The sequence below is a fragment of the Octopus sinensis genome, linkage group LG1 (genome assembly GCF_006345805.1).
Source record: "Octopus sinensis linkage group LG1, ASM634580v1, whole genome shotgun sequence".
In the NCBI taxonomy this organism is placed as follows: Eukaryota; Metazoa; Mollusca; class Cephalopoda; order Octopoda; family Octopodidae; genus Octopus; species Octopus sinensis.
The window spans coordinates 139,817,788-139,841,045 of record NC_042997.1 but is presented as its reverse complement, the minus strand read 5'-3'; the positions used below and the strand labels follow the sequence as shown (position 1 = coordinate 139,841,045).

Genomic DNA, 23,258 nt, shown 5'->3' with positions numbered 1-23,258 from the left:
TCTCTTCCTTCTTTATGTTTCCGACGAAGAGCTCCGCTCGAAACGTCATACCTTCCTGCTTCCATATTTCCTGAGCGCCTATTAATAATAATACTGTAATTGTTCCACGTGTTGTTGTTTTTTTGTTTTCCTGTTTGGATTAAAATTATATATATATATATATACACACATATTTGAAATTCTTAAATTTTATTTTTATACAACATAACGATATTGTTTATAAACATTCCCTCATAGTGCCCCGAAATAAAATTTCCTATGTATTAATATCTTCGATTTCTTAGCATCTTACCCCTTTAACTGGTAATTAACATTATGATTTAAAGTCTACCCCTCCCTGCCTCTTTTTATAGACAGTTACTTATATCCAACTGAGTATTCCTCATGTCTTATTTCCCCCCAGGGGAAAAGGGGTACATATGATAATATTTATGACCATACCTAGCCATGAGCTGTCAACTCACTCTTGTCCTTTATTCAAAACTAGCAGTATCGCCCGGCGTTGCTCGGGTTTGTAAGGGAAATAACTATATAAGCATTTTTAGAGAGTTACTTCCCTTATAGATGCCAATTCGGGCTTTCTTAGCCATTTCTGTTTTGGTGTCTTCAAGCCATGAAGTCGTTGTTCTAAAAGAACGCTGGTCTCCTTGACAACGCTTTACGACGTTGATTTCCTTACACTCCCTTCCCCACAGCTTCACGAGGGAGGGAAGAAGGGGGAGAAGCAAACAGGTGCAGGTGTGACCATGGACGCCAACTCCGCCGCCATCGACACACGAAAAATTATGCATTAAAATGGAATAAAAAATGATGTTAAATTATTTTTAAAATCGTAGACTCATCGTAGACGCGCGCTAATAGCCAGACGGGTTCGATATGAATCACGACTATAAGATACCCGAATTTGGTTAAACTGCACCGCAAAATGTGGGAGTAGTTAGGAATCTAAATCGAAGGGGACAGACACTCACACAACTACAGTTTTATATATATAGATAGACACAGTCTTCGAGTCTTAAATTTAGTAGTTGATAAAGAGATAAATGAATTAGAAATGAATTACAACCAGTATTCGAAGTTTAAAAGTGTTTAGTTACGTAGAAATTATTAAAAAAAACTGCCGGTCAAACCGAAAAGATCCCTTCTTTCTCTGTTCATTCGGATAAGCTGTAGAAATTGTTGCACGCACACACAAGCACAAAAATTCTCCAGACATTTAACTGTTAGTTTTAGCATATCGAGTTTTGTGGTGAGGGCTTCACATACCGTGATCCTTTTGCTGTATCACTATAAATCTACGCATGCGGAAACGAACAAAACAACCGTTTATTTTCACTTTTAGACAGCGAGATGCGGTGGCGCGATTTTGATCAATTTTGGAGTTTTTCATAAAAGATTTGAAATCAAAATGTTTCTTGGATCTTTTCATTTTTGACCAGTATACGAAGTTTCAAATTGTTTGGTTCAGTAGGAAAAATTTGAAAAAACTGGCTTCAGAATTGAAAAGATCCCAAATATATAACATACTCGAGATGTTTTCAGGTTTACATATATATGTTTATCAAGTTCAAAATATGCCAGTTACAGGTGGGTCGATAAAACGAGTACAAGTTATGAGCTGGAAATCTACAACAACAGGAATTGGCCTATGCCAGAAGAATAATGAACCAATGTTAATATAATTACGGTGCTAGTGCAGTGCACTCAATTATCCTGTTTGTTTACAAAGCAAATGATTCGGATGTGCACGAATAAAATTTTATCAAAGTAAATGATACGAGTCCACGTGTATAAAATATTAAGAACATGTGGATACATGCGAAGAAAATAAAACAATATTCACATCAGTTTAGTTATTTCGTGTTGCATATACGTTCGTTACCCACATTGTTTACAGTTTTCAAACGAACGTTAGTACGTCACAAAAGCGCTTTCTACGTCACATTAATAGAATGCAGTCAAGTTTTACACATGAAAACAAACAATCTGATTGGTTAAAATTCGCAGTTTTAATCTACGATTAAAGTCATAAAATAGATTTTTCTCAAATAAACTAGTTCCAACCTGTGTCTTGTTTTGCTAGACTCTATCAGCATACGAAGTTTCAAATTATTTAGTTAAGTAGAAAGATCTGTGGTCCTGGCTTCAAAAATGAAAAGATCCGCCACATGTATTAAATTGAAAATGTTTCCATTCTGTTAGTACTTGCTTTCGTTTGCTATTAAGAAGTGGCATCTCAGTGACGAGGCTTCTAACAAGATTTCGTTTCTAAGCTAATGCGTTTCATTTCACTTATTGTATTTATTTGTGCAAAAGGCAAGAAATTTAATATTAAAAAAGCAAAGAGCTGGCAGAAACGTTAGCACGCCGGGCGAAATGCGTAGCCGTATTTCGTCTGCCGTTACGTTCTGAGTTCAAATTCCGCCGAGGTCGATTTTGCCTTTCATCACACACACACACACACCACACCACACACACACACACACACACACACACACACACACACATAGCAGAAAAGAAGTTTGCCAATGTCCAGCGACGTGAGGACCAAAGAACTGAGGTATTTCGTATTGCTAGACAGTGTGTCAGAGAAAATAGTGATGTTACAGGGGAGAAATGTGTCCGCATGGATGATGGGGCACTTGCTTTTATTGTTGGTGAAAAGAAAGAGGCTTGGAGAAGCCATTATGAAAGACTGTTGAATGTGGAGAATGAATGAGAGGAGGAGAGCCTGCCAAATGTTGACCCAGTAGAGGGACCAGCTATCCAAATAGACAGCTCCCTTGTAGTTAAGGCAATTAAGGATATGAAACCAGGTAAAGCCCCCGGCCCATCAGGAATCACTGCTGAGATGCTTAAAACAGCTGGTTATGCGGGCTATGGCCTAGTCACCCGTATTGTTAACCAGGTAGTTCATAATGGAGTCATACCCAATGACTGGCGTAGCAGCACTATAGTCAACTACTACAAGGGTAAGGGTGATGCTCTAGATAGAAATAACTACAGGGGTATTAAACTGTTGGATCAGGTGATGAAGGCCACAGAGAGGGTCATAACCCATCTCATTAGGGAGAGAATTTGCTTAGATGAGATGCAGTTCGGTTTTGTGTCGGGTAGAAGCACCACTGATGCTAGATTCCTGGTCCGACAACTGCTGGAGAAATACCTAGCTAAAGATAAACCCCTCTACATAGCTTTTGTGGACTTGGAGAAAGCCTTTGACAGGGTTCCCTGATCCCTTATCTGGTGGTCGATGCGGAAACTGTTGATTCACGAATGGCTAATAAGGGCTGTACAGGCTCTATACAGAGAGGCTGTCAGCAAGGTTAGGATTGGCAATGAATATAGTGAAGAATTCCGGGTAGAAGTAGGTGTACACCAGGGCTCAGCCCTCAGTCCCCTTTTATTCATCATAGTCCTCCAGGCAATAACAGAGGAATTCAAAACAGGTTGCCCCTGGGAGCTCCTCTATGCTGATGACCTGGCCCTCATAGCAGAATCGCTACCGGAACTAAAAAAGAAATTTCGGGTGTGGAAACAAGGGTTGGAATCAAAGGGCCTTAGAGTAAATGTAGCGAAGAACAAAGTTATAGTATGCAGAAAGGCGAACTCAGCACACACCCCATCGGGCAGGTGGCCCTGCTCGAGCTGTAGGAAAGGTGTAGGTAGAAACTCCATAAGATGCACCCAATGTAAGCTATGGACGCACAAGAGGTGCAGCAACATTAAAGGGAAATTAACAGATAAGATAGCTTTCATGTGCGGCAGATGCACAGGGACAATAGACACCACAGACACTCAGAAAACAGATTCCATCACACTCCAGGGAGAGAAACTAGAAGTAGTTGATAGTTTCCGCTACCTGGGTGACCAAGTTAGTAGTGGGGTGGATGCTCAGAGAGTGTCACCACTAGAACACGAATAGCCTGGGCAAAGTTTAGAAAGCTGCTACCCCTACTGGCGACAAAGGGTCTCTCACTCAGAGTGAAAGGTAGATTGTATGATGCATGTGTGCGAACTGCCATGCTTCACGGCAGTGAAACATGGGCCGTGACTGCAGAGGACATGCGTAGACTTGAAAGAAATGAAGCTAGCATGATCCGCTGGATGTGTAATGTCAGTGTGAATGCACGACAGAGTGTAAGCACCCTGAGAGAAATGCTAGGCATAAGAATCCGTGGCTTCCCTAAATCGCAACTCTGTGCCACGGGAGAGTTTTAGCCTCCGCGATGATGGGCAGATCTGGACATTCGTCAAGTCTGGTGAGTCGTGGATAAGGGATGCCAGTTGGACTGAGCAGACTACACCCACAACAACAACTGGCAATGCAAAAATCTTGGGGAAACTAACCAAGAACAATCAGCCATCCCCTGTATATCATCATCTGAAATCCAGATATAAACTGCTGTCCTTGAATGCCCGTAGTTTATGCAACAAGGTGCATCTTTTTGTCTCCTACGTCAAAAGTATCAACCCAGATTTCATCACAGTCACGGAAACGTGGGCACACTCTGCACTCTGTGATGGAGTTTTCAGCATAGCCGGCTACAACCTGTTCCGCAAAGACCGCATTAATCGCCGTGGAGGGGGTGTGATGATTTATGTTCGATCAAGTCTTTCGGCAATCCCCTGTGATGATTTGAACCAATCTCAGCAGGAGGTATTTTTCTGCAATGTACACATGACCATGTCAACACTTCTGCTCGGAGTCGTTTACCGTCCTCCAAATTATCGCCAAGACGCACAGCTTTTTGATCTCCTCAGGGCGGCTGCCATGAAAACAGCCACATATGTGTATGTTGCGGGGGACTTCAATTTCCCTGAGATTGACTGGGAGGCTTTCCGTTGGCCGCAAAGTGCAGACGATTTTCTTGAACTGGTGCTGAATTCGAATTGGTCCCAAGTTGTTACCTCCCCCACAAGAGGTAACAACACTTTGGATCTGCTACTAACCGCTTCTCCTAAAACAATCATTAGTGTCGCTACCGAAGAACCTTTGGGTGACTCTGATCATTCCATGATCATGGCCGACTTGTCTCTGATTGGTTGTAACAAAAAACACAACCATCTTCAGATTGCCCGCTTTGACTGGAATAAAGCAAACTGGAGCTCTTATTGTACTGAGCTGCAACGCCCAAACTGGCGCGAATTTTATGCCTCTGGAGATGTGGACACTATACTCCAGAACATTCTGAATTCAATATGGGCAGCATGTGCAGCATCAGTACCACGCAAGCACAAAAAACCACCCAATAGTGCAATTTGGGAGACTGCAGCAGTCCGACTTGCCAGGAAAGAACGCCGTAATGCTGAACGGGAATACAAATTGCATAAATCAGAGAGCAACAGGAAAAAGCGCAATAGGTCAGCCAACCACCTCAAGCAGGTGACAAAAAAGGCAGTGCTTGAATTTGAACAACGCATTGCAGCTAACCCTGACAGCAAAGGGTTCTGGAAGTATGTGCACTCAAAGCAGAGACCCCACTCTCCTGTTGGTCCCCTTCGCAATCCCCACACAGGACAGATTACTGGCAATCCCGAAGAATGTGCAGAAATCATTGCTGGATGCTATGCCGGCATCTTTACTGTCGAAGACCAAAATGTTCCATCATCATCACCACTGACATCGGACTCTATATCTTCTATGCAATTTACACCAGCAATGCTGCAACGCCACCTAAAGAATAAACGCAATTATGCCTCTCCTGGTCTCAATGGTGTTACATACCTACTTCTCAAACGCAGTGGGTACTTTCTTCTATGCCAACTTTCTCTATTCTTCCAATTCTGTCTCGACAATGGTGTTACTCCAGAACAGTGGAAAACTGCCAGTGTCATCCCTCTGTTAAAAAAAGGCGACCGCACATCGCCTGTCAACTATCGCCCCATCAGTCTTACTAGCTGCATCGCCAAACTGATGGAATCCTGTATCAGAGAAACCTCTGGAACTTCTGGAAGTCTCACAGCCTCAGCCAGCCGTCACAATTCGGATTTATTCCTAAACCAGCTGCTGTAATCAACTCATCGAGTTCTTGAGGACGTTACCCAAATCACTGATCGCGGATCCTGGGTGGATGTTGTTTACCTGGACTTTGCTAAGGCTTTTAACTCTGTGCCACACAAAAGACTTATGGTGAAGCTTTCTGCGTTGGGTGTAAGAGACGAACTCTATAACTGGTTAAAGTCCTTTATTTTCGGCCGAAAAGAGGTTGTCACAGTTCTAGGACAGCACTCTTCGCCCTATGAGATGACATCTGGTGTGCCGCAGGGATCTGTTCTTGGCCCTTTTTATTTTGTTGCATATGTTAATGACATAGATGCCAACTTAAAGAATGCCACAGTGCTGAAATATGCAGATGACATCAAGCTGTACCTCCAAATAAAGAGGTCAAATCCTGTACACTATGGATCTCTATTGCAAGCAGACCTGGACACAATGCAGCAGTGGATCATGGACTGGCAACTGAAGCTGGCTGTGGACAAATGTACCACCATGCATTTTGGGAGGAGAAACCCAGCGTCCACCTACTCCCTCCACAACACTAGTCTCAAAAAGTCTTCAAGTGAACGTGACCTGGGTGTTATTGTCGACAGCAATTTGCGTTGGACAAAACACATCGCTAAAATTGTCAAGAAGGCTGAGGGTGTCTTGGCATCACTCACCAAATCCTTTGTGAGCCGCTCTCCGGCTATCTATCTGCGGCTTTTATAAGCTATGGTAAGACCTCACCTGGAATTTGCATCACCGGTCTGGAACCTTATCTTGCCCAGGACCATCAATCGTCTAGAAGCTGTTCAGCGACGTGCAACCAAAAGAATACCCTCATCAGGCATTTGCCATATCCTGAACGCCTTACTTCCCTGGGCATGGACCATTAAAACTCCGACGTTTGGCAGACACCCATAAAATTATCAACCATCGCACAAACAATAACTCTGAGCACCTCTTCAAACTCCACCCATCTAACACCCGTGGACATATTTACAAAGTAAGAAAACAGCACAGCTCCCATGACTTCAGGAAACATTTTTTCACGCTGAGAGTTGCTGAAGCGTGGAACAAACTGCCGGCAGGTTGTTGTTAGTTGTCGGAGCACTGCATCCTTCAAAACTTCCATGCTTCCTGAGATTCGCCAACACTACACTTGATTTTCTCCCCTCCATACACACACAAGCATGTTCACTTTCCAGACATTTCTACATTGCTGCATGTACTTTATATGCACTTTCTGACAAGTTGTGGTGCACCTGAGCACTGTATACAATAATTCATTATTATTATTATAAGAAGCATCAGATGCGGTGTGCAAGAGCGCTTGCGATGGTATGGTCATGTACTGCGGATGGATGAGGAGAGATGTGTGAAGAAGTGCCACTCCCGAACAGTTGAAGGAATCAGGGGGAGAGGTAGACCCAGGAAGACATGGGATGAGGTAGGCAAGCATGACCTCAGAGCGTTGGGCCTCACTGAGGCAATGGCGAAGGACTGAGATCTCTGGAGATGTACTGTGACTACTAAGACCCGTGATGCTTCCAGCACCAGTTCCGCATACCCCCTGCCCATTCAAAACCTTGGATCCCGGAACATCTCACTGTGCTTGAGGAGACCTGTTGAGTCAAGTGCATGTACATGAACATCAAACCAAATATCAATGGAAACAGTAGTTGTGATACCTGTGCCGGTGACACATAAAAAGCACCATCCGAACGTGGCCGATGCCAGACCCCTCTGGCACCTGTGCCACTGGCACATAAAAAGTACCCACTACACTCACGGAGTGGTTGGCATTATGAAGGGCATCCAGCTATAGAAACACTGCCAGATCAGACTGGAGCCTGGTGCAGCCTTCTGGCTTCCCAGATCCCGGTTGAACCGTCCACCCATGCTAGCATGGAAAACGGACGTTAAACGATGATGATGATGATGATGATGATACACCGAGTAAAAAATTTCAGTTATCTCTCTCTTTCACACATTACTCTCTCTGTCTCTTCACACACACTAACAGGCTTGATGATTGTGTTGGCATCTTGAGAGGGGTTCCAGGGAAACAAGGTGTGGTTTAGGAAACCGAGGATGTACCTCATGAAACACGTGTTGCCAAAGAATAAAACAGTAATTTATTTATGTATTTTTTGGTATACAACCTGCCATTAACCCCTTTCTTATAAAATAGTTGAAGAATCTGGGGTGTAGGAATTGGGACAGTATTAGAACTTTTAACTTCTTGCTCTCTATCTTAGATCTCCAAAATTTAAGAATCTTGTGTTAACTGGGCTCTTATTATTTACTCTGACTCTGCCACCACCTCAATGCAAAGACTATCAATATCAGAATCATCTTCACAACCACTACTGAGACATCCAACATAATCAATGCCACTACTTCTATCATCATCATCATTATCATCATCATCCCACTCACGCCACACCACCACCTCTGCAAAAACACCAACACTATAATTGCTGCCATCATACACATCCACTGTCAACACTACACCACCACCACCACTGCCATGATAACCACATCTACCACCTCCAACACCATTGAACACACTATCTATGAGACATCCTAAGTTAGATACTACTTTCACTTTCTAGTTGGTCTTTGAGTCCATTTTATCTAATCTATCTCTCTAAAAGATGCAAACCAAGTAGCATTAAATGGAGAATGGATGTGAGCAGAAAGAGAGTAAGTTCTATTCCAGTTTACAACAATTATAGAATTATTCTCAAACCATAAATGAAGGGTGGAGAGGAGTGAAGGAGGAGTCATGTTTCCTCCGAGAGGTTACAGAAGTATTATTACACTGTTGTTAGAATAGCTGTGGAAAATGTAAGTTGAAATCAAATTTGATGCTAAATTCTTTTATAGTCATGTTCCCAAGTAAATAAACATAATCAATTTGAACAGTCTGAGTAAAATAACTACTTTCTTGAATTATTAATCAGGTGTGTTGGATCAACAAAATTATGAGATAAAGGTGAGAAGGTCAGTAGAGTGTCTATCTGCTTGTAACTATGTAGACACTTAAAATAATGAGTGAAGCATGATATACATTACTAAGTCATACTCGCTTGCAGGCAGTCACTATGATTTTTTTATCTGCTTATATATGCAATGAAGCATTGATGTTTCATTGTATATTTGGACATAACAATTAATTCTTCATCGTCAAACTGTCCAACCCATGCCAGCATGAAACATGGATGTTAAATGATGTTGACTACATGATGACACTTCACATTATTGAAACATTGGGAATAAGAACTAGATCATCTGATGATGTTAACACATGACAGAGTGGCTTCCTCTCCATGTAGCAAGGAAGATTTTAATTGATATGTTTCTCCTTTTAGCATTTAAACCGGCCATATCTGGCCCAAATATTCTACCTGTTTTATGTTCAAACCGGTCAGGCCTGGCCTCTAGAAAGTCAATCTAAAAATAAGCAATCAGATCAATTAAATCTCAAGGCTACAGGTAATGCATGATTAATTCAAAGCAATGTGAATAAACAATCTGAATGTTAAGGAGTTAAGATGAAACAAGAATTGAACACTGGTTTTTAACGGTGATATCAGAGATCTTTTAAATTGAATTACATCACTTTTAATATTAAAACAAACTACTGTAACAATGTTAAACAAAATAATTGCATTCTTATTTGAACTAAAATCCATCATTCTCAGTATCATAAATAAAGGTGCCAGTCGCACCTCAGTGCTTACATGTTTGTCTTGTCTAATAAATAGAAGATTACTGAACATAAGACACTTGGGTCACTCAGCCAAGTTTCATCTGAGCAATATATGTGAAAGTTCTGGAAATTTGTGACCTTTTTGTATTTCAAATAACGTGCAAGTCTGAGAATAATATACATTGTTGGATACAGACATACAAGTAAACTTATATATTTTAGATTTTCTCAAAAAGTCTAACAATTGCTGACTAATATAACTAGCTTCTCTATTACTGCCTGTGTCTCTCCTCTCTTTTTGTTATTCTATCTACAGATAGGTTTGTATGTGTAGTTCTTATATATACACATTCATACATTACCTCTTTTACTTGTTTCAGTTATTGAACTGTGGCACCACATTGAAAGGTTTAGTGAAACTAATTGCGCCCACTACATATTTTTAGTTTGTTATTTATCAGTGTCGTTTGCTAAACCGTGAAGTTGTAAGGACATAAACAAAACAACACCAATTGTTAATTTGGGATAGGGACAAACACAAAGACATTGTCTATGATGCTACTGGATCAACTAAAATATGTTACCCCCTACTATATTATTGAATAGTTTTCTCCTATTTGTTATACTAACTACACCCTCACACACACAAATACATTTTTTGTAAGGTGGTTGGTGTTAAATCCAGACACAAAAACTTATGTTGCAAAGAGAAAGTATGAACAAAATGTAGTCCTGCAACTCAGTTGGATTGGAGGTGGAGGTACTGGCTCAGTTCTGCCCAACTAATGCCAGCATAGAAAAGTGATGATAATGCGGATCATGAATATCATCATCATCGTTTAATGTCCGTTTTCCATGCTAGCATGGGTTGGACGGTTCAACCGGGATCTGGGAAGCCAGAAGGATGCACCAGGCTCCAGTCTCATCTGGCAGTGTTTCTACAGCTGGATGCCCTTCATAATGCCAACCACTCCATGAGTGTAGTGGGTACTTTTTACGTGCCACTGGCACAGGTGCCAGGCGAGGCTGGCAATGGCCACGATTGGATTGGTGGTTTTTACATGCCACCAGCATGGAAGCCATGAAGGCGGCGCTGGCATTGGCACATCCGGACAGTGCTTTTGACATGCCACCGGCACAGGGATCACAACTACAATTTCCATTGATTTTTGATGTTGATGTACTTGACTCAATAGGTTTCCTCAAGCACAGGGTCGAATATATATTTTTAAATATTTTTTTGCAAACAACATGCAGATGCAAGTGTTACCTGTTGGAAGCCCTGCATACCAGATGCTAGCAAGTTTATGGGGCCATTAGGAGAGAATACCTGCCATTTCGGGACCTATCTCTTGACAGCATCATTGGGCACCCCTCACTGAAATGAGACCCTGCTTGCTAGATCAACTGGTCATCAGGTTTCACTCAATATTCTTCTAGCCATTGCTCATTGTTGTTTTCTAACCAAATCCAGTGGTTTGCCTTTTCCAGTGTAGTTTGGATATTACTCCTAGTGGTATTTGCTTTGCGATGAATTAAGTCAATGATGGCAATAGTCACTTCACACTGTGTCTAACAAACTCTCTACATCCAACTTTGATTGAAAAATGCTCTGCTTTCCAGCCTGTGTCTTCACATTTCTCTAGGAGGTTTTCATAACAGCCAATCTTTTGAGCTCGAGCGGCATCCATGTTATCTTCATGAGCAACTCAACTAGATTTACCATTTTCTTCTTTTTACGCCATATTATATATATATATATATATATATATATATATCCTGATCATCATCATCATCACTTTTGGTCCTGGCATCTGTTTGGCAAGACTGAGTTAGTTCTTATTGACATTTACTTCCCCATTCTACCTACCCCAACTATATTTTGGAGTTGACTACTTCAAGTTTCTTATTTCTTTGCATCCATCAATTAATGATAATATAGTATATCTTGTATATAATATAACATATACATATATCAAAACAGGAGATAAGAAAAAATTTTTGGTATTATTTATTCACCATTACACATGTTTCATTTACTAATAGGGGTTACAAAATTGTATTTAACAGAGAAACATGTAAGATATCTTCTGTTAGAAAGTCTTCTGACAGAAAATTAGAGAGTATTATCATGCTGAGTAAAAAGTAAGCAACGTTTTGAAACATGAAATTCATCACAATATATTTCAGCAATGTGGAAATTTTATTCATCAAAGTAAGTACCATTACAATCAACACATTTGTGCCAATGAGTTACAAGTTTGTTTATTCTGGTAACATAAAAATCTGGAGTTCTGGAGCTGATGAACTCCTTGAACACAGTTTCAGCATCAGTTTGATTTTTGAACTCCTTCTCTTTCAGGAAACCATCAAGGTGCTTGAAAAAGTGGTAGTCGGTAGGAGAAAGGTCTGGGGAATAAGCTGGGTGGGGAAGAAATTCATAGCCAAGTTCCTTCAACTTTTGGAGCATCATTAGTGAAATTTATGGTCGAGCATTGTTATGAAGAATGGTTGGCCCTCTTCTGTTGACCAGTCTGGGACAGAGGATTAGCGGTTTTTCTTTCATTTTGGCAATTTCATGACAATATGTTTCTGCAGTAATGTTTTTTCCAGATTTTAAAAAGTTATAATGGATGATTCCAAAAGTACACCACCAAGCAGTCACCATAACCTTTTTGAAGAGCTTGGGTTTAGGGAAGGTTTTTGGTGCTTCATTTTGCTCCAACCACTGCAAAGAACGTTTTTTATTGTACAGAATCCACTTTTCATTGCAAGTTACAATATGGTCAAGAAATGGATGGTCTGGTTGCGGAGAAGAAGCAATAAGCATTTTCTGATTTTCATTCAAATTTGTCGAGCTTTTTTGATTTTCTGATTGCATGAAAATGGTTGCAGGCAGTTTTCTGACTAACTTGAAGTTCTTTTGTCAGTTCTCAAGTGGTTTTATATGGATCTTTCTCAATGACAGTCTCTACTTGACTGTCATCGATGACAGATGGGCGTCCATAATGCTCACAATCTGCAAAATCATTAAACCATTTTCAAGCTGACCTCTCACTGGTCATTTCCCCACCAAATGTTTCATTGATATCATGAACAGTTTTAGCTGCTTTACATCTTTTTTGAAGTTGAATTGCAAAACTGCTCAAATATCGCACTTTCACAGTTCCCTTTCAGATGATTGTATGAATGGGAAAAAAAAAAATATAAATGTTAATTTATTGATGCATTTGGGTAAGTTTATATCTGTATTATCAGACAACTGCAAAAAAATGTTTAACAAAAATTCAAAACCCTGCAAAAATCTGGTACAAATTCTTCATGGTTCAAACGTTGCTTATTTTTATTCAATCTGATAATTGATTTGCTGTCTGAGGAGTTTTTAATAAGAGATATTTTATAATTTTCTCTTACATGTATAATATTCTAACTCGTACTAGCAAATGAAACATGTGCAATGGTGAATAAATAATACTAAAAATATTTTCCACTCTACTGTTTTGATGCGTAATTACTCTGCAAATATTATTTTCCAATATTTTTCTACTCTTATACATACCTCACACAATTATAACATCTACATACAATATTGGCATACTGGAATATACAGCTTGGTGTGCTTCACGAGGACACGGCTTCGATAACAAGCCTATCTACATACTATAGTGTGTGTATATATATATAATATATATATGTATGCACGCATACATATGTACAGAAAGACTGATAGAAGGCACAGGCACGTAGTTCCCTTCTTAATCATATGGTTTTGAGCTCAGTCCCAGTGCATGGCAAACTTCGCCAAGTATCACTTATGATAGCCAAGATTGACCAAATCCTTGTGAGTGAATTTGATAGATGGAACCTGCAAGAAATCTATCTATATAATATGTGTGTATATCTGTTTATGTTTGTGCTCTATAAAAGTTGCAAGCTACAAGGTTTGCTGTGTCATTTCTCTGGTTGACAAATTGTCTGCTTACTTCAAGCCTTTCAAGACATGTGTAATTAAGAGATTCCTTATTTAAAACACAGTCAAGTGTTAATGACAGGAAAGGCATCTGGTTGTGAAAGAATACTTCAATCATTTTTTAATTTAAAACATACTTGACTCGAAAAACATGTAAATCAAACAAGACATATTCAGATACATACATGCATTTGATGATATTTATATGTATATATACATATGATATATGTATATATATATGATTGAAATATATATGTATCAGTCGTGGTGATATTAATTTTATTGACTTTTTGTGAAATGGCACATTTTAATATATTGGACTGTTCAATATATGCCTGCTTTGAGTGTGAGTGTACATGTGGTTTCTTGATGTTGGTTATGGAACTGTGGAGTTCAATATGGAACATATTGTTTTGTTGATGTATATTGATCTATATTGTTTATATTGTATTATTGTGTATATATATATATGTAAGAATATGAGTGTGTATGCACACATATTTATATTTATATGTAAATTTTTTCATACTTGCATTAAATTCTCTGAAGAGGCCGTGAGATATTCTTGTTAATGTCTCATTTATACCTGCTTTATATGGCTAATAGGTTAAATGGGACATACCTGTCTTCACGGCCGAAACAGCTGTCAGCTACAATGTAAATGTATTTCTATGTCTTGTTATATTGCACTATATTAATGTATAATATCATTGCTATTGTGTAGTGGTTTAATAAAGTATTGATTCGATATTATCTGATGGTTGATGATTGATTTGGATTATTTCTCCATTTTCTCATTTTGTATATATATATATGTATGTGTGTATGTATAATTATTTTCTTGTTAATTAATGATTCCTATCAATATAAGTATTCCCCCACTACATGTTACTATTACATGTCTTAAAAAAGAAACAAAAAATCTCATTGTTTTGGGCGAATGATTCAACCATTATGAAACCAGAGATTTTTTACTGTTGTTTCTGAAGGCAGCTGTGCACCTCACCAACCCACCCATCCCACTTTACATGGCACATTCACTTGCATTCTTTATTTATTCTGATCTCCCACCCAAAGAATATTCATCCTAATAATTTCCATGACTTTGTTTCGGTGAACTTCTACTTAGAAGGAAATTCCATTTATGCATGTATGCATACATTTACACCTGGAAAAGTCATTTAACATTGTCTTTATTTGGATGTTTATCATTAAAAAATGTTTTGAAACTAGAATTGTTTCTTCTTTTATAATTTCAGTCAGTGTGCTATGACCATGCTCAGGCACTGTCTTGGGTGTCTTTCATTGACCCTATCAATATTAGAGATAATTCCAAACATAGGGCAGGGTCCCATTTTAACGATGCCTGTTCATTGAAAGTAACCTTTGATAGCCTAGTATACTAGAGTAGTAAACATGTAAATGAACACACACACATACACACAAAACACATCTTGCGGGCTTCTTCATAGAATCATCTCCCAATTTGACTCACATGACATTGATCAACCTAAGACTACAGTAAAAGACACTTACCCAATATACCATACAGCATAATTGAACCCAGAAACCCATGGGTGTGAAGCAATTTTTTCAACCATAAAGCTATCCTTTATATATCTTTATAAAAATTCTTTTGTTTAAAAGAAAAAGATGAAAGCCTTTTAATTTTTTCTTCTTCTTTATTATGAAAATGTCCTGCGTAAGTATCTGGCGTTAATATTGGCTGGGGTTGGAAGTTTCTGGTACAAGAAAATTAAAGGGATAAGTTCAGCTAGGAATATTATCTTTGTCACATATTCTACTGGAACTTGTAAATTATAACATGTTCATGTACTAACAAAATTCATCAGTATTGTTTAAAGCAGTGATTCCCAATGTGGTCCCTGGAACCTACCAGTGGTCCCCAGAGAATTCGTAGCCGTAAAAAATTGAAGCCATTTCAGATCTACACAATATTTCGATAATAAAGACACTGTTAGTTAATAATAATTTATATGAAGACAGAATAATAATAAGAAAACAAAATTCAATAATTATTCCATAAGAATCAATGATGTATAATATATAATCAATGATATATTACAATCAAGAACTACATAATTTAAATTTTATAATCACAACAGTTTCATAATAAATTCGATATTTTTATAGATCACTACATAATATTGTTAATAATAAATTTGATACTTTAATTTATAGAAATAAAATATTTATTATTTTATTTTTTTATGATCAGTTGTAATAACTGAACCAACTGCTAAAAAGGCAAAACTGAAGAAATGCAAAGAAGATTTTATCATGTTTGTTTTGTATCTGTAGACTCAAAACCTATGTATCTTGAATATAATGCCATCATGACAAATTATTCCATGAAGAAAGTTAAGCTGGAGCAGCACCAGAAATTAAGGCATCCATCATCTGTTGGTAAAGGTCGGGAATATTTTGAGAATAAAAAGAAATACAGCTAATCAAACTACCTGACTTTGTAAAGAAGATAAATTGAAAAAGTAAAGATACTCAAACCAAGTTATTTGGTTCTGAAATTATTGCCAAGGTTGCAGCACCTCAGATTTAAGGTGAGAATCTTGTCAAGCCTGCTATGATAGCTTGAGCAAATGAGGTTCTGGGAAAAGATGCTGAACCTACTCTGAGTACAATTCCACTTTCAAATAACACAATTACAAGAAGACAGGATGAAATGTCTAATTTGTGTGAGGAGAAAGAAGATTGTGGAAATTCTCCGAACGACCAATTTTTCTATCCAGGTTGATGATAGCACAATTCATAACCAAGTTATCCTTCTGGTCTATGCCAGATTCAACCATGAAGATGATATAAGGGAAGAAATGTTATTCATTAAAAGTTTTTTTTGAAACAACTAATGGAGAAGATATATTCAATGAAGTAATGCAGTATTTTAATGATAAAAATATTCCATCGACTAATTTGATCAACACTGCATCATATGGAGCTGCAGCCATGACTGAAAAGTGAAAGGCTTTGTTTCTAGAATGAAATCGGTTGCTCCTCACATTTTAAATATATGTTGCATTATCCACAGACAGCATGTGGTTGTAAGAATATTGGAGGACACATGGAAAATGCACTCAACACTTCCATACATACAAATAACATTGTCAAATCAAACTCTGTGAATAATAGATTTTTTATGCAATTCTGTGAAGATGAATTTTAAAACCCTATTGCTTCACACAGAAGTAAGATGGGTCAAAAGGCATGAGCCTTGAAAGACTAGTGAATTTGTAGGAGCCATTAATCCACTTTTTCATGTTCAAGAGTCAGCTGACTCATTACAACTCCAAGACAAACTGATACAGCTAATAAATTTTGGAAAGACTTTCTGAGTTTAAAAAAAATATTATACTTGAGTGATATTTTTAAAACAGTGAATCTGCTTAACTGCAAGGTAAAAATCAGATTTGGTCACCTGTATACTGCTAGTATACATATACTAGCAGTAAAACCCATTGTTGATCAGGTAATTACTTTGACTGTTTATCGAGAGCCACATTTATAGTATTATATGTATAATTTACTTCTCCTGTATGTGTGAATTTTTATAAGAAAAACCATGTAATAATTGAAGTAGAAGAAAGATTAATATCATACATGAACTTGTGTTTGTTTATGATAGCTAAGGTGGTGATAGACAGCTAATGCGTGCATGAATGCGATGCTATCTCTGCCCAGTATGCCGAAGTGAAGAATGCATTAAGTTAATAAAAAGCAAGCGATTATTAGAGAGCAATAGCTGCCTTAGCCGCGTGCATAAACGCGATGCGTCCGTGTGTTACGTACGCTACCGGACACACACTCACGGGCGATATCGCCGCCGAGATGACAGCTTTTCGATCGATCGCATCGCCGGCCGCCAACTCTTTGCTCGCTCCAAACGCTATTGCTCTCTACTACAAATCGCTCTTGTCTGCACCCACTTATTACTAATATAATTGTCGTCGTTGTCATCATCATCATCGATTAACGTCCGTTTTCCATGATGGCATGGGTTGGACAGTTTGACTGAAGTCTTGGAGAGCCAGCTGCTGCAACAGGCTCCAATCTAGTCTAGCATAATTTCTACATCTAAATGCCTTCCTAACGCCAACTATTCTGAGAGTGTAGTGGGTGTTCTTTATGTCTCATCAGCACAGGAGCCAGCTAGCGGGTCACCGGCCCCCAGCTACGGTATTGGTTTTACTTGACTCAAGCATACTGCAAGCTTACGCATGTCCTCGGCATTCATGGCCCATGTTTCACTACTGTATAGCATGGCAGTTCACACACATGCATCATACAGTCCACCTTTCCCCTGAGTGAGGGGCATTTAGCTGCCAGCAGAGGTAGGAGCTCCCTGAATTTGCTCAGGCTATTATTACTCTAGTTGCTACACTCGCAGAACAATCACTCCCACTACATACTTGGTCGCCTAGGTAGTAGAAAGTATTTACTACTTCTAGTTTCTTCCCCAGGCATGTAATGGAAGCTGTTTTCTGAACACCTTCAGTGTTTATTGCCCCACTGCATCTGTCACACACAAGAAATAATTTCCCAGTTAACCTTCCTTTGATATTGCTGCACCTTTTATGTGTCCATAGCTTACAACGGGGTGCATCGTATGGAGTTTCTACCAATGCCTTTTCTACAGAGGAGTTTGTGATTTGACAGCCTGCACACTAACTAAAACTTTGGTTTGGCTAGGTTAGCCCTAAGGCCATTCAATTCTAGACTTTGCTTCCACGCCCTTACCTTTGGCTCCAGTTCCGACAGTGACTCTGCTATTAGTGCAAGGTCATCAGCATAGAGGAGCCCTGTCTTGAATTCCTCTGTTATTGCCTGGAGGACTATAATGAATAAGAGGGGGCTGAGGACTGATCTTAGGTTGACCCTTACCCCTACCCGATATTCTTCACTGTACTCGTTGCCAACCGTCACCTTACTGTACATGGCTTGTACAGCTCTCAATAAACATTCATCCATCTCTAGTCTCCTCATTGACCACCAGATAGGGGATCGGAGGACACTGTCAATGAAAGCCAGGTACAGAGTTTTATCTTGGACTAGCTATTTCTCCTGCATCTGTCTTATCAGAAATATAGCATCAGTGGTGCTTTCCCCTGGCACGAACCGAAACTGCATCACATCTAGACTACCTCTCTCCCTAATTACGTGGGCTATGACCCTCTCCGTGACCTTCATTACCTGATCCAACAACTTGATACCTCTGTAATTATTTGTATCTAATGCGTCACCTTTACCTTTGTTAGCAGTTGACTATGGTGCTGCTACACCAGTCATTGGGTATGACTCCTTCATGTATCACCTGGTTGACTAGGCTATAGCCGACACCGGCTAGATAGTTTGAGCATCTCTGTGGTGATTCCTGATTGTCCGGGTGCTTTCCCTGTCTTCATACCCTTAATTGCTTTACCTACCAAGGCACTGTCAATTTAGATAGATAGCTGGTCCCTCTGTTGGGCCGGCATTCGGCAGACTCTCTTTCTCACATTCATTCACTTTATTTAGCAAACTTTCATAATGGCGTCTCCAAACCTGTCTCTTTGCAGCTTCGTTTGAAGCAAGTGAACCGTCACCCATGAGGACACATTTCTCTCCTAGGACATCGTGATTCTCTCACACACTGTTTGGCAACAGGAAAATACTTCAAGTCTTTGGTCATCACGGCACAGAACATTGACAAATTTTTCCTTATCTGCTTCCCCTCTGCCAAATAAACCTATCTCCTAGCTTCCCTTTTGGCAGTCTGATACAATTCCCTGCTATCACCGGTCTTCCAGTCTTTCAAAGCCTGTTTCTTTTCCTTAGTAGCCCTGTCAACAACATTGTTCCACCACCATGTTACCTTGGGTGAGAGGAGACTTTGCACCATCCACAGATCTGGTCACTAGCCCTCAAAAGGTTGTCCTGTAGAAAACTCCAGTTGTCTCCACAGCTTTGAGTAATATGTCTCTCAATCTCTTTTTGCAGGATCCTTAAGCTTCCAGACCCTTCTCCGCCATTCTAGTCATCTTCTGGGCATCCATTTAGCCCTGATCCTGAAGTCGCTAACTACTAATCTATATTGTGGGGTACATTCTTCACCTGGGAAGGTTTGGGCATTTACAAGTAGTCTCCTTTCTGTTTCCTAGTGAGGATGTAGTCAATTTGACTAGTGTGTCTACCAGATTGGTAGGTGACTAAATGGCCCTGAATATGCTAATCGATTACCATTTAGTAATTATGATACTTCTACAATTGAAGATAATTTTAATAAATAATGAATTTATGTATTGTGGCATTTGATACTTGTCAATTGTCTACATTGTTCACATAAATGCCAGTACCAGGCAGAGGTGGTTTCTAGCAGTAAGAGAAGCTTAAGAATAAATAAATGGAAATTTGTCGGCAGAACAAAGTTAGTAAACCCTTACACTCTCAGTGTTGATGAGAGCCAAGGTACCCTCTTGTGAGGAATGGACTGACCGAGAGTGTATATAGTTTGTGTTATTTCATAGTGAAGTTCTAGAGTGTGGGTTGGTTTGTTCATTTGGAATATTTGTTGGTTCTTGAGAGATAGTTATGTTGTTATTGCTGCTGCATTATCTTATTTTATCACACTGGTACCACATATTTCAGGCCATTATCGCAATAGTGGTGGTACTACTATATTGATACAAACCATGTTACAGCATCTGGCGACAAAAGGCTTGAAGATCACGTAGCATGTAATTCACCTGCAAACTAAGCATTAAATTCTTTCTTACCAGATTGTCAGTCTTCTGAAATTCCCTTGTCCATGTTATTTCCTCTGCAGCCATCCACACATTTTATTCAAGATCAACTACGTCAATCTTACCATTTTGAAGGCACACCTCTTGTCTCAGAAGGAATGCAAAAGGCAAGGATACAGCCCCCTTTATCCAGCCAAATTGTTCAATAAAACATGGGGAAAAAAACCCTAACACCCACTACTATTCCTGTGAATTAGTAAGCTGTAAACTATATCAAACTGAGCCCACATCATCATCTTTAACATGTCTCACAGCTAGAACCCTTTTACTAAATATTTTAGCCAATCATTTATCTCCAGAATGGCAGCTTCTACACATGGAATCACATTCTCATCAGACATTAATTTACACAAGTTGAAAAAAGACATCATCTACATTCACATTAACAGTTTAGGAAAGCCTGCAGATGTTCTCTTGCTCGCACTTTATATTAATACAAATAAGAATTTCTTAGAAAGGTACATAGCCAAAAATTTTATAGGAGGAAATAATGTCAACTATATTGACCCACTCCTTATCTAGTGTTTTATTTCATTGCCCACAGAAACAGAGAAATGTGAAGTGTGTTGACAATGCTAACTAACCCTTTCATGACTTAAATTCTATAGGTAAACTGTTTCATTAAATCTCTAGTGCCAGTTTAGCATACAGTAAACGTGGCCATTTACAATTTAGTATGCTATCTGTTGCCAATTCTAGATCATAGCTCTAACACTAAACATACCATAACAAGGCGTGCACACTAAAAACAGAAACAAAACCAAATAAAGAGTAAATTAAATTTAATGCAGGATATTACAATTTGTGATGCAAATGCAAAGTACACAAGAATTATGCAACAGTGTGTATCCCACCACCTTTTTTCAGCGTAACAAAAATCCTAATCCTAAACCCTAACCCCAAACACCAGGTGTAAGTATTCTTTACTTTCACCTTTTATATATATATATAATCGCCCGTAAACATAAATCCGAAAAAAGAAGCCCACTCTAAGTTATAGAACAGTATATATTAAAGTTAGATAAGGCCGATTTATGGGATTGCCTTGGGTTTCACGTCCGTTCCCTACAAATATATTCCATATTCTTAATCTCCGTATTCCCGTAGACTGAAAAAAAAAATCGGAAAGAAGTTGAAAATTAAAAATTGAGGCTGGGTTTTTTGCATATTCGGAATATTCGTTATCAAAAACATAAGAATCCGGTGCATAAAAAAAAAAAAGTTTAGGTAACCGGGCGCTAAACTAGATCCTGAAAGTTATGAGGGGGAAAAAAGGGATCGTGTGAACTTTTTGATAGTCCTCTCTCCACCCCTTCAGAAAACATTTTTACCACACTTTTTTTTATAATCATAATCTATGCTGTTTGAAAGGTATTTCTGTAAAGTTTCTTTAAAAGATATCCATTTTCTTGAAAGTTATAATACGAAAAGTACAGATCGTGTGAATTTTCCGACAGTCCTCTCCCTAGCCCTTCAGAAAAATTTTTTTCCCAGAAATGTCTTTATAGTCGTAATTTGTGCCTTTTGAACGGTATTTCTATAAAATTTCATCGATATATATCCATTTTCTTGAAGTTATTAGAGAAAAATTCCGATCTTGTGGAATTTTCCGTAAGTCCTCTCCCCACGTTCGTTTGCGCAGATTTTTTTTTTTCCATATTCCTTTTCTACAGTTTTTAACACCTCGTAGTCTGGTATTTTCTTGTTTTCGCTAACGGGTCTCAAACTTTCTACGGTTAATGTTTGAGGAAACAAAACCAACTCATGCGAATTTTTCGAAACTCCTCGACCCCACGATCTGTTTCATAACTTTCAGGAAAATGGATATCTTTTAAGGAAACCTTACAGAAACACCTTTCAAAGAGCATAGAATACGATTATAAAAAAGTTTTTTTTCGCCACATATTCCGATATAATCTGAGTTTACGTAATATGAAGCGTATTTGTAGAAACTTTCATAAAAGATATCCATTTTTCTGAAAGTTATGAGGCACGAAGTCGGTGGGGCACAAATGTGTAGGAATGCCTTAGCTACTATTTCTTAGCACGTCGAGGAGCTACACAAGAGTTTTCTCGTTGTATTAGTGGGCGTGTTCGGCCTATCACCCAACGAAGTTTGGAAATATGTTCCTAAAATTTGTGATAATAACAGGATCTGGATCTTTTCTGTTGCTGTCACAGTTTTCTTTTTTCTTTTTAATTTTATTCCAATTGTTTTAAAGTTTGGCGTACCTATTTAGTTTTGTATACTAGTTATGAAAATAAAATTCATTTTTGCCGTAAATTAATAAATAAAAAAGTTATTAGCTTTTAAAGTTTGCAACATAAAAGATCCTAATAATGTTGTTAAGCCTCAGGTGAGATCTGATCCATCAGACATGAAAAACGTTCCAACCCTGACCATTCCATCTTTTTTCAAGCAGCGCTTTTTTGTTTGTTTGTTTGTTATTGTTTCGAAAAGTGTTTTTTATAACATTTCAAGCGGTTGCATAATGGCACTCTCGTTGACAGGAGTTAACTGCAATCGATTTGTAAAATAAGGTGATTAAAAAAAAAATTATGTAACTCTTGATTGTATGAAATATTCAATGAATGTAATAAATAAAGGAAAGTTTTGGATAACATACCTGTCATTAAATAACACTTAGTTGTAAATTTAGTGGTATGGCAGGCGATCAGTTGTGAAATAATGATTTCTTGGAATAAATACATAAATAAAAGAAGAATAAACAAAAAGAGTATTTATTTTATGAAATTTACATTTCCGGTTGCAGT

General features: G+C 38.6%; 1 protein-coding gene across 1 annotated transcript in view; it reads right to left on the bottom strand.

Moving 5' to 3' along the window:
* The window catches only part of LOC115216346 (phytanoyl-CoA dioxygenase, peroxisomal), a 66,560-nt gene extending 43,361 nt beyond the window's left edge, over nt 1–23,199 (bottom strand). The window contains exon 1 of the mRNA XM_029785595.2: nt 23,111–23,199. The gene's annotated coding sequence lies outside the window, so the exon portion shown is untranslated. The remainder of the gene's footprint in view (nt 1–23,110) is intronic.
* Between the last annotated feature and the right edge of the window lie 59 nt (nt 23,200–23,258).